This window comes from Prionailurus viverrinus, chromosome B1, assembly GCF_022837055.1.
Source record: "Prionailurus viverrinus isolate Anna chromosome B1, UM_Priviv_1.0, whole genome shotgun sequence".
Taxonomy (NCBI): Eukaryota; Metazoa; Chordata; class Mammalia; order Carnivora; family Felidae; genus Prionailurus; species Prionailurus viverrinus.
In genome coordinates, this window is record NC_062564.1 from 191538200 (window position 1) to 191551640 (window position 13441).

Below are 13441 nucleotides of genomic sequence, written 5' to 3' on the forward strand. Positions count from 1 at the left end.
ATGAGTCTGGAAGTTTTCCTTCCCTTTCTATTTCTTGGAATAGCTTGAGAAGGATAGGAATTATCTCTGTTTTAAATGTATGGTAGAACTCCCCTGGGAAGCCATCTGGTCCTGGACTCTTATTTGTTGGGAGATTTTTGATGACCGATTCAATTTCTTCGCTGGTTATGGGTCTGTTCAAGCTTTCTATTTCCTCCTGATTGAGTTTTGGAAGAGTGTGGGTGTTCAGGAATTTGTCCATTTCTTCCAGGTTGTCCAATTTGATGGCATATAATTTTTCATAGTATTCCCTGATAATTGTTTGTATCTCTGAGGGATTGGTTGTAATAATTCCATTTTCATTCATGATTTTATCTATTTGGGTCACCTCCCTTTTCTTTTTGAGAAGTCTGGCTAGAGGTTTATCAATTTTGTTTATTTTTTCAGAAAACCAACTCTTGGTTTCGTTGATCTGCTCTACAGTTTTTTTAGATTCTATATTGTTTATTTCTGCTCTGATCTTTATCATTTCTCTTCTTCTGCTGGGTTTGGGGTGTCTTTGCTGTTCTGCTTCTATTTCCTTTAGGTGTGCTGTTAGATTTTGTATTGGGGAGTTTTCTTGTTTCTTGAGATAGGCCTGGATTGCAATGTATTTTCCTCTCAGGCCTGCCTTTGCTGCATCCCAAAGCGTTTGGATTGTTGTATTTTCATTTTCGTTTGTTTCCATATATTTTTTAATTTCTTCTCTAATTGCCTGGTTGACCCATTCATTCGTTAGTAGGGTGTTCTTTAACCTCCATGCTTTTGGAGGTTTTCCAGACTTTTTTCTGTGGTTAATTTCAAGCTTCAGAGCATTGTGGTCTGAAAGTATGCATGGTATAATTTCAATTCTTGTATACTTAGGAAGGGCTGTTTTGTGACCCAGTATATGATCTATCTTGGAGAATGTTCCATGTGCACTCGAGAAGAAAGTATATTCTGTTGCTTTGGGATGCAGAGTTCTAAATATATCTGTCAAGTCCATCTGATCCAATGTCTCATTCAGGGCCCTTGTTTCTTTATTGACCATGTGTCTAGATGATCTATCCATTTCTGTAAGTGGGGTGTTAAAGTCCCCTGCAATTACCACATTCTTATCAATAAGGTTGCTTATGTTTATGAGTAATTATTTTATATATTTGGGGGCTCCGGTATCGGCGCAAAGACATTTATTAGCTCTTCCTGATGGATAGACCCTGTAATTATTATATAATGCCCTTCTTCATCTCTTGTTACAGCCTTTAATTTAAAGTCTAGTTTGTCTGATATAAGTATGACTACTCCAGCTTTCTTTTGGCTTCCAGTCGCATGATACATAGTTCTCCATCCCCTCACGCTCAATCTAAAGGTGTCCTCAGGTCTAAAATGAGTCTCTTGTAGACAGCAAATAGATGGGTCTTGTTTTTTTATCCATTCTGATACCCTATGTCTTTTGGTTGGCGCATTTAATCCATTTCCATTCAGTGTTATTATAGAAAGATACGGGTTTAGAGTCATTGTGATGTCTGTATGTTTTATGCTTATAGCGATGTCTCTGGTACTTTGTCTTACAGGATCCCCCTTAGGATCTCTTGTAGGGCTGGTTTAGTGGTGACAAATTCCTTCAGTTTTTGTTTGTTTGGGAAGACCTTTATCTCTCCTTCTATTCTAAATGACAGACTTGCTGGATAAAGGATTCTCGGCTGCATATTTTTTCTGTTCATCACATTGAAGATCTCCTGCCAATCCTTTCTGGCCTGCCAAGTTTCAAAAGAGAGATCAGTCACGAGTCTTATAGGTCTCCCTTTATATGCTGGGGTACATTTACCCCTTGCTGCTCTCAGAATTTTCTCTTTATCCTTGTATTTTGCCGTTTCACTATGATATGTCGTGCAGAAGATCGATTCAAGTTACGTCTGAAGGGAGTTCTCTGTGCCTCTTGGATTTCAATGCCCTTTTCCTTCCCCAGTTCAGGGAAGTTCTCAGCTATTATTTCTTCAAGTACCCCTTCAGCACCTTTCCCTCTCTCTTCCTCCTCTGGGATACCAATTATGCGTATATTATTTCTTTTTAGTGTATCACTTAGTTCTCTAATTTTCCCCTCATACTCCTGGATTTTTTAATCTTTTTCTCAGATTCCTCTTTTTCCATAACTTTATCTTCTAGTTCACCTATTATCTCCTCTGCCTCTTCAATCCAAGCCATGGTCGTTTCCATTTTATTTTACATCTCGTTTAAAGCATTTTTCAGCTCCTCCTGACTGTTCCTTAGTCCCTTGATCTCTGTAGCAAGAGATTCTCTGCTGTCCTCTATACTGTTTTCAAGCCCAGCGATTAATTGTATGACTATTATTCTAAATTCACGTTCTGTTATACCATTTAAATCCTTTTTGATCAGTTCATTAGCTGTTGTTATTTCCTAGAGATTCTTTTGAGAGGAATTCTTCTGTTTGGTCATTTTGGATAGTCCCTGGAGTAGTGCGTACCTGCAGGGCACTTCCCCTGTGTTGTGGTATATAACTGGAGTTGGTGGGTGGGGCCGCAGTCCGACCTGATGTCTGCCCCCAGCCCACCACTGGGGCCACAGTCAGACTGGTGTGTGCCTTCTCTTCCCCTCTCCTAGGGGCAGGATTCACTGTGGGGTGGCGTGGCCTTTCTGGGCTACTTGCACACTGCCAGGCTTGTGGTGCTGGGGATCTGGTGTATTAGCTTGAGTGGGTAGGCAAGGTGCATGGGGGCAGGAGGGGCAGCTTAGCTCGCTTCTCCTTAGGTGATCCACTTCAGGAGGGGCCCTGTGGCAGGGGGAGGGAGTCAGACATGCTGCCGGAGGGGTGGCTCCACAGAAGCACAGTGTTGGGTGTTTGTGCGGAGCGATCAAGTTCCCTGGCACGAACTGGTTCCCTTTGGGATTTTGGCTGGGGGATGGGAGAGGGAGATGGCGCTGGCGAGCACCTTTGTTCCCCGCCAAACTGAGCTTGTCATCCCGGGGCTCAGCAACTCTCCCTCCCTTTGTCTTCCAGCCTTCCCGCTTTCTGAGTAGAGCTCTTAACTTATGACCTCCCAGATGCTAAGTCCTGCTTGCTGTCGGAACATACTCCGTCCGGCCCCTCCACTTTTGCAAGCCAGACTTGGGGCTCTGCTTGGCCAGCAGCCCGCCCCTCTGCCCCGGCTCCTTCCAGCCAGTCCATGGAGCGCGCACCGCCTCTCCTCCCTTCCTACCCTCTTCCGTGGGCCTCTCCTCTGCGCTTGGCTCCAGAGACTCCATTCTGCTAGTCTTCTGGTGGTTTTCTGGGTTATTTAGGAAGGTGTAGGTGGAATCTAAGTGATCAGCAGGACACGCAGTGAGCCCAGCATCCTCCTACGCCGCCATCTTCTGCCCTTTCCCCATATTGTGGAATTTTGAATCTTTCTATCCAATATCAGCAGTGGACACTTAAGTAAAATTTTTTGTGAGACCACTGCTGTATATATCACATGAGTATGTTTACCTTTTTACTGATGTTGACTGATACAGGTTACATCAATGTATCTTTTTTAGAAAAGAAAATATAAAATTTTAGAATAAAATGATGGTCAACAGATACTTTCAAAAGAGAGGTCTTACATAATTGTGGAGAATTTTAAATATCTTCAATGTAACTATAATGTGCAGTTACTCAAGATATAGAGAATTCAGAGAAATCATCTTTTGGTAAAGGATAAGAGGTTGTAAATTTCCTCATTATGTGAACCCAAGTAGGTAACTGGGAGTTGCCTCGTTTTGGCAGCCATCCACAGAAAAAAATAGGGTATGTCCTTTAATATTTCATGAAAATTTTTAGAGAGCATGATGGAAATAATTGAAAGCTTATATACATATTACATTCACATTGGGCACCATAACTCTTACTAAATGTCATTTAAGTTTTTAAATCTACTAACTATAACTCATATACCAAAAATTTTAGGAGCATTACTAGCTGACCTATCATTTCAGATTACTGCTTCAACTTTTATATTCCTACCTTTAGAAACCACTATTATTCAGAGACCTCCTCATACCTAGAGAAATGAGAAATGCATAGATCTACAATTCCTATGAATTTGATCAAAGTAATCAGTGTGGGCTTTCTCAGTGGTTGTGTTTTCAGAACCACTGTGTTTTCAGATATTTGTGTATCTCTTCCAAAAATCTCCACCTTGTAGCTAGGTGCCACAAGAATGAAATTACTGCCCATTACTACACAAGAAAGCTCCAAGATGAATCTGTTGGGACTCAGTCACAATTTTCACTGACAAGGAAAAGAAATGAGTTGAGAGTGAACAGAGTGAAGTTCATCAAGATATGGACAAGAACATAGAAAGCCAGTCCAACTTTGTAGGTAAGGCTCAACATGGGTGGTGGTGTAGGGTAAGACTTAAGGCCTAAGATTACAGCTAGTTCTGATTTGGGCTTCATTGGTGCCATTAAATCTCATCTGTGAGCCAGAGTTCAGAGGCAACTCAAAGCAGAAATGGAAAAAGTAGGCAATGAAAAACCTTTGATGGTAATGCCATGACTGCCTATCCAACACAGGATGCCAGTCAAATGCAAGACAAAATCTAGCACCCAGATCTTGGTTCTTATATTATTTCCCAAGGAAAGGAACCAGGGCTTTCTGGAAAAAATGGCTGATCCCAGAGTTGGGGCAGGGAACGCACAAAATGAGTCTGGAGAATCATGCGTTGTCAGAAAGTGAGGAAGTACCCAAAGAAACAAAAGGATGAGGGTATGTCAGAAGGACACAAGAACCAACCTGAAAGGGACCCAGATGTCCAGAGCTAGAACAATTTGAGCAAAAAAAATAAATAATGTAGTATTCAATTATTTTCTAAACTGTAAAATAAATTACCACGAATCCATACTGATATAAACAAATTATTAAAAAAGCAAATAAATGGAGGTGAACAGACACATACTCCATACAGAAGAATTCCAAATAGTTTATATAGTTACTCCTTCTTCAAGGAGATATACTTACAAACTCCAATTCCTTGAGTGTGGGCTGCACTTAGTGACTTACTCCCAAATAATAAAGTATGGAAAACACATAAAAGTGACTTTACATTGGAGAAACTCTACAACCATTACACTCATCCAGCTAATCAAGCCAGGTGTTAATAGTATGTATCCGTGATATGATGTGATGAGAATGGCACTTTTCTTCTGGTCTTCTGCCCCAAATCCATAAACCTAGTGTCACAATCAGAAAAATGTCACAGAAATCCAAATTGAGGACACATTATAGAATATTTGATCAGTACTCCTCAAAGCTGTCAATGTCATCAAAACAAGAGAAAGGTAAGGAGACATGACAACTGAGTGTAAAATGGTACCCTGGGAAGAAGTCTAATAAATAAATAAATAAATAAGTAAATAAGACACGAGAGGGAAAAGTAATATAATCTTTCTTAATGATCTGTAGAGTTTACTTAATAGTAATATACTATCTGTTTCTTAATTGTGACAAATGTGCCATTGTACAATGTTAAATTTGTTTTTTTTAATTTTTTTAACGCTTATTTATTTTTGAGAGACAGATCATGAGCAGGGGTGGGGAAGAGAGAGAAGGAGACACAGAATCTGAAGCAGGCTCCAGGCTCTGAGCTGTCAGCACAGAGCCCAACGTGGGGCTCAAACCACAAACCATCATATCATGACCTGAGCCAAAATCAGTTACTTAACTGATTGAGCCACCCAGGTACCCTAACCACTGTACAATGTTAAGATAAAACCTTAATCGTACAGATTTGATGAGGATATGTAGGAACTACCCATGCTTTGCAACTTTGCTAAAAATCTAAAACTATTCTAAATTTTTTTAAGTTTATTTAAATTTCTTTAAAAAGTGATATCCAGACTTTTGAAGAACTGGCATAAACTAAGTACCAAGTTCCCAAAGCAATGGAATTCAGGGGCAAATTTAGCCCCAGGAGTGAAAGGGGCTTTTCCTTTGCTGTAAGAACAGCTTTTAGGCAAATAGTTCTAGTCACTTGAGAAAGGAAAAACACGAAAGCATAATGAGCTTCATTACTCATCATATAAAGTAAATGGAAAGAATAATTTGATATGAAACCATATTTTTCTCATATCAAAATAACATATACTTAAAGAAAATGTTGATAGCCAGTGCTGGTTAGTGGAAGTAAAATGACATGCTCGTCACAACTATTATGAGAATAAATTGACATGACCTTTCTAAAAAGTGTTTGGTAGTATGAATCTTAAAACAAAAAGTAGACTAACCAAGTAATTTTATTTCTAAGGAATATTCTATCCAAAGAAAATAATTGAGAAATAATTTAAAATGTTCTATATATGAAAAGAATGTTAGCATTAGTCATAATTTTTTAATGTAGCATAATAAGAAAACTGGATAGGCTCAAGTATTAAAATGTAGTTTGTCAAGCAAATTATGGTGCACCTATATAATTAAACATTTTGTAACTATTAAAAATTACATTAAAGAGTTTATTATGGACTGAACTGTGTCCCACAAACTTATATGTTGAAGCCCTAATTCCATTGTGACTGTATTTGGAGTCAGGGCCTTTCAGGAGGTAATTGAAGTTAAATGAAATCATGGCCTTAATCCCATAGGATTGGCAGTGTTTTTGAGGAGAGACACCAGTTCTTTCTCTGTCTGAGTAGGCACAGAGGAAAGAACACCTGAGGATATAGTTAGAAGGTGGCCATCTGCAAGTCAGGAAGAGAGGCCTCACTAGAAGCCAACCTTGTTGGCACTTTTATTTTGGACTTCTAGCCTCCAGAATTGTGAGAAAATAAATTTCTCTTGTTCAAGCCACTCAATCTGTGGCATTTTGTTATAGCAGTCCAAACTGACCATTACAGAGATCACTCATTAATTAAAAAAAAATACTCATGAGGTATTCTTAAAAAGACAAACATAGTTAATTAAAAAGTTGCAATACAAACTTAATTTTGAAAAATTAAGTGGCAAAATTTAAAAGAGACACAACATATTCAAAATGTTGAACATCTTTGACATTGGCCATAGCAACTTTTTTCCAGATATGTCTCCTGAGGAAAATAAAATAAAATAAAAAAGAAACTGTTGGGACTACATCAACATAAAAAGCTCCTGCACAGCAAAGGAAATGATCAACAAAACTGAAAGGCAACCATGGAATGGGAGAAGATATTTGCAAATGACATACCTGATAAAGGGTTAGTATACGTTAGTATATGTACATATATATACATATACACACACACATATATAATGGAATATTATTCAGCCACAAAAAAGAACTAAATCTTGCCGTTTGAAACAACATGGATGGGGCTAGAGAGTTGAATTCTAAGCAAAATAAGTCAGTCAGAGAAAGACAAAGACGATATGATTTCACTCATATGTGGAATCTAAGAAAGAAAACAAATGAGCAAAGAAAAGAAGGAGAGAGAGAGACAAACCAAGAAATTTAATTTAATTATAGAGAACAAACTGATGGTTACCAGAGGGGAGGTGGGTGGGGGGATGGGTTAAATAAATAGGTGATAGGAATTAAGGAATACACTTGTGATGAGCACTGAGTGATGTATGGAATTGTTGAATCCTATACTGTATACCTGAAACTAATATAACATTGTATATTAACTAGAATTAAAATAAAAACAAAAAAAATCAAAATGTTAAATAGTGCTTCTCTCTTACATTGGAATTATTGGTTATTTTAATTATTTTTTTCTCTATTTTCTATATTTCCTTTTTTATTAATAATGCCCATGGATTGCTTTTTGTTAAATAAAAATAAATTTTATTTTTTATTTTTTTAATATGAAATTTATTGTCAAATTGGTTTCCATACAACACCCAGTGCTCACCCCAAAAGAAGCCCTCTTCAATGCCCATCACCCACTTTCCCCTCCCTCCCACCCCCCCCCCCATCAACCCTCAGTTTATTCTCACTTTTTAAGAGTCTCTTATGGTTTGCCTCCTTCCCTCACTGTAACTTTTTTTTCCCTTTCCCCTCCCCCATGGTCTTCCGTTAAGTTTCTTGGGATCCACATAAGTGTGAAACCATATGGTATCTGTCTTTCTCTGTATGACTTATTTCACTTAGCATCACGCTCTCCAGTTCCATCCACATTGCTACAAAAGGCCATATTTCATTCTTTCTCATTGCCAAGTAGTATTCCATTGTGCATATAAACCACAATTTCTTTATCCATTCATCAGTTGATGGACATTTAGGTTCTTTCCATAATTTGGCTATTGTTGAAAGTGCTGCTATAAACATTGGGGTACAAGTGCCCCTATGCATCAGCACTCCTGTATCCCTTGGGTAAATTCCTAGCAGTGCTACTGCTGGGTCATAGGGTAGATCTATTTTTAGTTTGTTGAGGAACCTCCACACTATTTTCCAGAGCAGCTGCACCAGTTTGCATTCCCACCACCAGTGCAAGAGGGTTCCCGTTTCTCCACATCCTCTCCAGCATCTATAGTCTCCTGATTTGTTCATTTTAGCCACTCTGACTGGCGTGAGGTGATATCTGAGTGTGGTTTTGATTTATATTTCAAATTTTAAAAAATATTAATAGTTGGGAGTAAATGAAATAGGGCAAATGTCATTTTGAAACGTAAGGTAAAAAGTGTCAAAGTTCTGGTCTTATAAATTGGGCCCAGAGTTAGAAGCAATGCAATGTCCAGAAGTCAACTCTGGGGTCACATGCCTTTAATCTAAGTGAAAGTAAAGGAAATGGGGAGGGGAAATCAGGGATCAATTATCTTCCATGTATAATGGGATATCCCCTTCAGTCTGGAGGAGCTCACAACCACGTGAAGCAGCTCATGTCCATCTTGCCTTGGTCAAGACAGGCTCAGGGGTCAAATACACACTGTGCAGGAGACAGGAATTTCAGACAGTCTGGCCATGACACCCTTGTGCAAGGAGGGGAGTGGTTGGCGCACTGAGAAACCCACTGGCAGACCAAATGAAGCTCTCTTCACCCGGCAGTCTTGGAACCCACATGACTGAAACCAGATAAACATAAAGGTGACAGTTTCACGGATCACACTCACACAAGAAAGAGATGGAAACAAATTTTTTTAATTTAAATAAATAAAAGAGAAAAATAAAATTTTCAGTTCAAATGGATTAGGAAATTCAGGAATGAGAAATGAAAATGCCAATGAATAATAAGCCTTCCAAGAATGATCTATCATCTATCATCTATCTATTTATCTATCTATCATCTATCTTACAATAAATCTACGCAATCAACATATATTGACCTTTTTCCTAGTGCCTTGTTGAAAACAATAAATAGGGAAAAGACTGAAAGATAAAGAATTCTGTGTAGCACTCAATGGAATCCAAATCAACCAAATGTTACATACATGATTTTGGTTGTCGTATTCAGTTCCATTTAATTTCCATTTTAATTGGAAAGGTGCACTGGAGAACAAAAAAGATGATAAGCCATCACAGAAGTTATTAATTCCAGGAGTAAGGAAGATAATGTTTGTATTTGCCAGAGAAGAGGCAATTAAAGTGAGATTATGATTGAAGGGGATAAGAGGCAAGGCATACAAAGTAGAGGCACTAAAATGTTCAGTGGAATAATAGCAGTGAGAGGAGACATGTGGCATTATGATTGGTTTTGATAAAAATTTCCAGAAATGTCATATAATCTGTCCTATATAATGGTAATATCCATATTAATAAATTATGGTACAATAAAAATATTGTGACAGATACATTGAGCAATATGTCTTAAATTCTAATCGGTAGATGCATGAAGAATAATAAAACTGTGGCATTACAATAGTAGTGATTTTAATAAAAATGATAATAACTACAATAAGAGTAATAATTAATATACTTTACAATTTACCAAAGGCCTACACTACATCACCTTATCACTTCATCTTTGAATTTATACTTGTATTTAAAAAGCTTTTTTTTTCATTATAAATACACATTTGAGGTCATGCTATTAAGACACTTGGATCCTTTAAAAATTTTACTGTTTGTGGGGTGCCTGGGTGGTTCTGTCAGTTAAGTGTCCAACTTCAGCTCAAGTCATGATCTCACAGCTTATGGGTTCCAGCCCCGCCTAAGGTTTTGTGCTGACAGTTCAGAGCTTGCCTCGGATTCTATGCCTCCCTCTTTCTCTGTCCCTCACTCACTCATGCTCTCTCCCTCTCTCTCTCTCTCAAAAATAAATAAACATTAAAAAAAAATTCTACTGTTTGCAAGTCTGTAATCCAAGTATCATGTTAAATATTCTATTTAATAGTATAAATGACTCATCTATGGAGGTGGATAAAAAGTGTATTCTTCTGGTTTTACCCACTCCAAATGTTAGCAAATGAACTGTATCTCTAAGTAAAAAGTAAATTTATTGTTTCATACGTCAGAGAAGGACACAAATAGACGTTGGGACTCAAATATGTTAGCAGAGCTATTTCTCCCTTTATCCATTTGGCCTTTTGAGGAGGCTCTTGCAACTTGGTAAACATATTGACCACCTAGGCCTTTTTACAAGCTCTTTATAGTAAGGAGACCTTTCCCCTAATCTCCAAACATCAAGATTTGTCACGTTGGGTGATGTACCCATACCTAAATCTGGTGTATAAGAACACTTCATCACCAGCCTGGATCATTCCCCTCTCCTATCCTATAGGAAGTAACAGGATTTTGTCACTGGTAGCCCCACTGGGACCACATGGAGTCAGGGGAAGTGTCTTCAAATTCCTTAAAGAAACATGAACATGGATGATGGAAAAGCTTAAGCATAAAGAGCACACACACACACACAGACACACACACAATGCCAACTACATTCCATGACAGGAGAAAAGATATATCTCTAAGGAAATATATTTTATTGTTTTTATTTTTTCATCTTTTTTAACTTTTTTTTTCTTTTTTTAAAATGTTTATTTACTTTTGAGAGACAGAGCATGAGTAGGGGAGGAGCAGAGAGAGAAAGAGACATAGAATCTGAAGCAGGCTCCAGCCTCCAAGCTGCCAGCACAGAGCCTGATATGGAACTCAAACTCATGAACCTTGAGATCATGACCAGAACTGAAGTCAGATGCTTAACCGACTGAACGACCCAGGTGCCCTTTTTTTCTTTTCTTTTCTTTCTTTTTTTTTTTTTTTTAACTTTTTTGATGTTTATTTTTGAAAGAGACAGAGACAAAGACAGAGTGTGAGCCGGGGAGGGGGAGAGAGAGGAGACAAGGAGTCTGAAGCAGGCTCCAGCCTCTGAGCTGTCAGCACAGAGCCAGATGCGGGGCTCAAACCCACAAGCCATGAGATAATGACCCAAGCCAAAGTCTGACGCTTAACCTTAACCGACTGAACCACCCAGATGCCCCAAGAAGGCTATTTTCTTTTTATGCCACTAGGAAGTTTTTCTATTTTGTATTATTCATATGTAATAGCTCTAATAAGGGACTTCCCTAGTCTTCTTGGATTTACAATGTCACAGCTTTTCAAGGATATAGATTTTCAATGCACACATACACACACACCATGTAAAATGCTTCCAGAATAAAAAATGGTGTCAGATTTCTCAACAGCAGAACTAATAGAGAAAAACTGAGTAGTGTTTTAAAAATTCTGAGGGAAGGGGCGCCTGGGTGGCACAGTCGGTTAAGCGTCCGACTTCAGCCAGGTCGCGATCTCGCGGTCCGTGAGTTCGAGCCCCGCGTCAGGCTCTGGGCTGATGGCTCGGAGCCTGGAGCCTGTTTCCGATTCTGTGTCTCCCTCTCTCTCTGCCCCTCCCCCGTTCATGCTCTGTCTCTCTCTGTCCCAAAAATAAATAAACGTTGAAAAAAAATAAATGAAAATTTTGAGGGAAGATAAGTTTCAACTTATAAAATCCATAACTAGCCAACCTATCAATCGAATGTGTATATATAATAAGGATACGCTCATACAGGAACCCATTTGGGGGAAGCTACTGGAGGATGTACTTCAACAGAAAGAAAGTGAAAAGCATGAAAAAGCAAAAAAGCACAGGGTCCAGGAAACAGAAGATACAATCTAGGTGAGAAGCAAAGAAAATTTCTGGATGTTTTGAACAAAGAGCTCTGATAGAGGTCTATGAAGTGCAAGAAGTTGCAATGAGGCAGATGAAGGGGAAAAAAAAGAAGAAGAAAAGAAAAAAAATTTAAAAAGTAGGACTCCAGAAGAGATGCTCCTAAAGAATAAAATAAATCAATTTATTATGAAATGTTTTTGAACACCAAAAAATGGTAGTTCCATTTGAAAGTTTGAAAATAAGAATATAAGAGTATTAATTCCAAGAATAAGAAAATGTTGCACAATAATGGAAATATAATTACACCTCCCTATATAGCACAGGTTGAAATAATACTTAGGTCATGAAAATGAAAAAGCAAATTTTTATTTTACAAATAATGATGCTATAAAAATTCAATGGTTTGCAAAATGTGTCCCAGGCCACAAATGTCAGGATCACCTGAGAAACTGTTAGAAATGCAAATCTTAGGTTGCCCAGCCTCAGAACTGCTGAGTCAGAAACTCTGAGGATGAGCCCCAGCAATCTGTTTCATAAGCTCCCAGATGGTTCTGACCCATGCGAACATGTAGAAATCACTGCTCTAAATATATTAGAAAGGTATGACTGCAGGAACACTAGAATATAAAGAGTTTCCAAGAGGACATGATTATGAAAGCTAAACTCCATCTTCCAGAGTGGAGTATTAATGAAAAACAGAATAATCAGAATAGTAATATAAGACTATTCCTAAGAAATATAAAATAAGTACCAGATGAAAGAGGTAAGGGGGACCAAGGAATAGGAGCAGGAAGTATAGGACGGGGAACTATTAGTTTTCTTGATAACACTTTTAATGGTATTTGACTTTTTATTTTATTTTTTTTAAACTACGTTTTATTTATTTATTTTAAATTTTTTTCAGAAAGAGAGAGCTAGAGTGGGGGAGAGGGGCAGAAGGAGGGAGAGTGAGAGAAAATCTTAAGCAGGCTCCACATTCAGCTCAGTGCAGAGCCTGATGTGGGGCTCAATCCCATGACCCTGGGATAATGACCTGAGCTGAAATCAAGAGTCAGATGTTCAACTGACTGAGCCACCCAGGTTCCCCGGTATTTGACTTTTTAAGCTAAGTAAATGTAATTTAGTGAGAACAAACAAAAAAAGTGGTAAGTGATATGTGAACACGGACAAAAGCATAGATTTTCAGGAAAAATAGAAGAGACCAGTAGATTTGTGCAAGTGAATAATATCCTCTCCTATTCTATGCAAACTGTGCTTGTATCCATAATTGGCACGAGTCTTTGTATTATTTGCCTGGCCCTAGAGGCATTTGAGTTTGCTACTCAAATACATATTTTCTGAAAATAAGGTGTCACAGCTAGAGATTAAATGGACATCTCAGAATAACCATGTTAACGAATAAAGACCA